The sequence below is a fragment of the Aphelocoma coerulescens genome, unplaced genomic scaffold (genome assembly GCF_041296385.1).
Source record: "Aphelocoma coerulescens isolate FSJ_1873_10779 unplaced genomic scaffold, UR_Acoe_1.0 HiC_scaffold_83, whole genome shotgun sequence".
Taxonomy (NCBI): Eukaryota; Metazoa; Chordata; class Aves; order Passeriformes; family Corvidae; genus Aphelocoma; species Aphelocoma coerulescens.
Window position 1 is genome coordinate 797,599 of NW_027184067.1, and position 5,463 is coordinate 803,061.

A 5,463-nucleotide genomic window follows, 5' to 3' on the forward strand; every position below is an offset into this window, starting at 1 on the left:
TCACAATGCTCTCCAGGCTTCCATTAGGCCCTGCTTTGCCACAATGGTCCCCTTGTTTCCATGCGGCCTTGCTGTGTCACAATGGACGTACGGTTCCATGATGTTGCGTGGTGTCACCGTGCTCTTCTTGAATCCGCCGTGTAACCATGGACCATTGGTTCCATGCAGCCGTGTCACAATGGGCTCCTTGATTCCATGATTCCCCACGGTGTCACAATGGAGCCTTGTTTCTAGGAGGTTCTGTACTGTCACAATTGCCTCCTTGATGCCATCAGCCCCTGCAGTGTCACAATGGCTCCTTGGTTCCATGAGGAACACAATAGCTTGGCATAAGCATTGAGCAACAGCTGCTGAACACACCTGGCAACATCTGCTTGCATCAAAAGAGGGCTTCAAGCTGACAATGGCACCAGCACCTTCCATCTGCAACAGACACCCAGGGAAAGGACAGGCTGTGCCGGTTTGGACAAATGTGGAGGAAAATATCCTCTGATAGAAGGCAGGTTACACCCAGCCCTCCCCCACCAGCTTCGGGAAAAAAGAATTTTCCTGGGAAGAAAGTGAAAGAGATAAAAACTACTTTTTTAACAAACACACAGGAAAAGGATAACAATGCTAAATATTAAAACCTCTCGCTGTGCAGAGAAAGCTGGGATAATTTGAGAGTCCTTCCGTGTTTCGGTGGGGTCTCCTGAAACATCCATAGACAGCGAGGCCCGTGCAAAGAAACAGGGAGCGATTCTTGAGAGAAGTTTCAGAGCTCTTTCTTCTCCAGCCACATGGGCGGGGCACTGCCAAAGAACTGAGCAATCACAGCACAACCAGGGCCCTCCTGGCACAGGGCAACACAAAATAAGCAGTGCTGAACAGGATTAGGGCACATGTGAGCAGGGAGCAGGGAGACCCCGTGCCCAGGCCATGCCTCTACCCCAGGGTCCCCTCTCCCATGACCTCATGGCAGGGGGGAGGAACCCCAACACTTCCGTAGGTGTAGTCTCTCTCCTCCTCCTTGCAGCTGGCTCATGGGCCCACATTCAGGGCCCCCACCTCGGGAGAAAATTCTCCCAATGTGCTCTGATGTTGAAAGAGTCAAGAAGAGAAGAAGGGAAAAAAAACCCCCGAAGTCCCAGGAAAACAAAGTTCAACTCTCCATCTCCCTCCAGAGAAAAGGAGCTGAAAACTGGCTAAAAAGAAACCAAGTTGCTTCCTCTGCTCTTGCTGCAAGCAGGATGCAGAGGAGTGTGTATGTGTGTCCTTGAACAAACGCTCTGAGAAGTTTGTCTGGCTTTTTTTTCCTCTCCCCCCTCTCAGGCTCAGTTGAAAGGCACAGAAATGCACAAAGTTCACTTCTGGGCATAGAGCAGCAATAGGGGGATACACATGATAAAGTCACCCCAAGACACAGGGACAGAGAATTCAGTGGAAAGACTCCGAGAATTCTGCTCCCAGAGATCATTCATTCCTGCTCACACTGACCCTTGTAGAAAGGGGACATCGTTCCCGGCAGCCTGTACTGAGCATGTGGCTCCTGAGTGGGGTTTGTTGTTTAGGAAACCTGCTCCGGCTTTTCCATTCTTTCCTTGCAAACAGGAAAACTTCTCCTGGGGCTGTGTGCAGGCAGAGCCCTGAGGAGAGCAGGTGGCACATGGTGCGCTGGGCTGGGACAGCCAGCTGCAGAGCTCAAGGGAAGAAGCCCAAAGTGTCACAATGGCTCCTTGCCTTCCCATGCAACACCTGGGTCACAATGGTCTCCTTGATTCCATGAGGCCCCACTGTGTCACAATGGCTCCTTGGTTCCATCAGGTTCCGCAGTGTCACCATGGTCTCTTTTGATCCGCACTGTCATCATGGACAATTGGTTCCATGAGGCCCCGCAGTGTCACAATGGTCCCTTGGTTCCATAGCTTTGATGTTGTAACAAAGGACTCCTTGCTTCTATGAGCTAGCCTGCTTTTTGCAGAGGTGTCTTTGGTTCCAACAAGGCCCCGCTGTGTCTCAGTGCACCCTGGCTTCCATGTGGATGTGGAGTATCACAAAGGCTCCTTGGTTCCACCAGGTCCTGCTGTGTCACAATGGGTCCTGTGGTCCCTGAGGCCCTCCAAAACCATCGTGGAGGCTTGCTTCCATGAGGTTCCATTATGTGCCAGTGGTCATCTTGGTTCCAGGAGTTTCCTTAGTGTCACAATGCTCTCCATGTTTCCATGATTCCCCACAATGTCACAATGCTCTCCAGGCTTCCATTAGGCCCTGCTTTGCCACAATGGTCCCCTTGTTTCCATGCGGCCTTGCTGTGTCACAATGGACGTACGGTTCCATGATGTTGCGTGGTGTCACCGTGCTCTTCTTGAATCCGCCGTGTAACCATGGACCATTGGTTCCATGCAGCCGTGTCACAATGGGCTCCTTGATTCCATGATTCCCCACGGTGTCACAATGGAGCCTTGTTTCTAGGAGGTTCTGTACTGTCACAATTGCCTCCTTGATGCCATCAGCCCCTGCAGTGTCACAATGGCTCCTTGGTTCCATGAGGAACACAATAGCTTGGCATAAGCATTGAGCAACAGCTGCTGAACACACCTGGCAACATCTGCTTGCATCAAAAGAGGGCTTCAAGCTGACAATGGCACCAGCAGCTTCCATCTGCAACAGAGACCCAGGAAAGGACAGGCTGTGCCGGTTTGGACAAATGTGGAGGAAAATATCCTCTGATAGAAGGCAGGTTACACCCAGCCCTCCCCCACCAGGTTTTTGGAAAAAAGAACTTTCCTGGGAAGAAAGTGAAAGAGATAAAACCTATTTTTTTAACAAACACACAGGAAAAGGATAACAATGCTAAATATTAAAACCTCTCGCTGTGCAGAGAAAGCTGGGATAATTTGAGAGTCCTTCTGTGTTTCGGTGGGGTCTCCTGAAACATCCATAGACAGCGAGGCCCGTGCAAAGAAACAGGGAGCGATTCTTGAGAGAAGTTTCAGAGCTCTTTCTTCTCCAGCCACATGGGCGGGGCACTGCCAAAGAACTGAGCAATCACAGCACAACCAGGGCCCTCCTCGCACAGGGCAACACAAAATAAGCAGTGCTGAACAGGATTAGGGCACATGTCAGCAGGGAGCAGGGAGACCCCGTGCCCAGGCCATGCCTCTACCCCAGGGTCCCCTCTCCCATGACCTCATGGCAGGGGGGAGGAACCCCAACACTTCCGTAGGTGCAGTCTCTCTCCTCCTCCTTGCAGCTGGCTCATGGGCCCACATTCAGGGCCCCCACCTCGGGAGAAAATTCTCCCAATGTGCTCTGATGTTGAAAGAGTCAAGAAGAGAAGAAGGGAAAAAAAACCCCCGAAGTCCCAGGAAAACAAAGTTCAACTCTCCATCTCCCCCCAGAGAAAAGGAGCTGAAAACTGGCTAAAAAGAAACAAAGTTGCTTCCCTCTGCTCTTGCTGCAAGCAGGATGCAGAGGAGTGTGTATGTGTGTCCTTGAACAAACGCTCTGAGAAGTTTGTCCGGTTTTTTTTCCTCTCCCCCCTCTCAGGCTCAGTTGAAAGGCACAGAAATGCACAAAGTTCACTTCTGGGCATAGAGCAGCAATAGGGGGATACACATGATAAAGTCACCCCAAGACACAGGGACAGAGAATTCAGTGGAAAGACTCCGAGAATTCTGCTCCCAGAGATCATTCCTGCTCACACTGACCCTTGTAGAAAGGGGACATCGTTCCAGGCAGCCTGTACTGAGCATGTGGCTCCTGAGTGGGGTTTGTTGTTTAGGAAACCTGCTCCAGCTTTTCCATTCTTTCCTTGCAAACAGGAAAACTTCTCCTGGGGCTGTGTGCAGGCAGAGCCCTGAGGAGAGCAGGTGGCACATGGTGCGCTGGGCTGGGACAGCCAGCTGCAGAGCTCAAGGGAAGAAGCCCAAAGTGTCACAATGGCTCCTTGCCTTCCCATGCAACACCTGGGTCACAATGGTCTCCTTGATTCCATGAGGCCCCACTGTGTCACAATGGCTCCTTGGTTCCATCAGGTTCCGCAGTGTCACCATGGTCTCCTTTGATCCGCACTGTCATCATGGACAATTGGTTCCATGAGGCCCCGCAGTGTCACAATGGTCCCTTGGTTGCATAGCTTTTACGTTGTAACAATGGACTCCTTGCTTCTATGAGCTAGCCTGCTTTTTGCAGAGGTGTCTTTGGTTCCAACAAGGCCCCACTGTGTCTCAGTGCACCCTGGCTTCCATGTGGATCTGGAGTATCACAAAGGCTCCTTGGTTCCACCAGGTCCTGCTGTGTCACAATGGGTCCTGTGGTCCCTGAGGCCCTCCAAAGTCATCATGGATGCTTGCTTCCATGAGGTTCCATTATGTGCCAGTGGTCATCTTGGTTCCAGGAGTTTCCTTAGTGTCACAATGCTCTCCATGTTTCCATGATTCCCCACAATGTCACAATGCTCTCCAGGCTTCCATTAGGCCCTGCTTTGCCACAATGGTCCCCTTGTTTCCATGAGGCCCCGCTGTGTCACAATGGACGTACGGTTCCATGATGTTGCGTGGTGTCACCGTGCTCTTCTTGAATCCGCCGTGTAACCATGGACCATTGGTTCCATGCAGCCGTGTCACAATGGGCTCCTTGATTCCATGATTCCCCACGGTGTCACAATGGAGCCTTGTTTCTAGGAGGTTCTGTACTGTCACAATTGCCTCCTTGATGCCATCAGCCCCTGCAGTGTCACAATGGCTCCTTGGTTCCATGAGGAACACAATAGCTTGGCATAAGCATTGAGCAACAGCTGCTGAACACACCTGGCAACATCTGCTTGCATCAAAAGAGGGCTTCAAGCTGACAATGGCACCAGCAGCTTCCATCTGCAACAGAGACCCAGGAAAGGACAGGCTGTGCCGGTTTGGACAAATGTGGAGGAAAATATCCTCTGATAGAAGGCAGGTTACACCCAGCCCTCCCCCACCAGGTTTTTGGAAAAAAGAACTTTCCTGGGAAGAAAGTGAAAGAGATAAAACCTATTTTTTTAACAAACACACAGGAAAAGGATAACAATGCTAAATATTAAAACCTCTCGCTGTGCAGAGAAAGCTGGGATAATTTGAGAGTCCTTCCGTGTTTCGGTGGGGTCTCCTGAAACATCCATAGACAGCGAGGCCCGTGCAAAGAAACAGGGAGCGATTCTTGAGAGAAGTTTCAGAGCTCTTTCTTCTCCAGCCACATGGGCGGGGCACTGCCAAAGAACTGAGCAATCACAGCACAACCAGGGCCCTCCTGGCACAGGGCAACACAAAATAAGCAGTGCTGAACAGGATTAGGGCACATGTGAGCAGGGAGCAGGGAGACCCCGTGCCCAGGCCATGCCTCTACCCCAGGGTCCCCTCTCCCATGACCTCATGGCAGGGGGGAGGAACCCCAACACTTCCGTAGGTGTAGTCTCTCTCCTCCTCCTTGCAGCTGGCTCATGGGCCCACA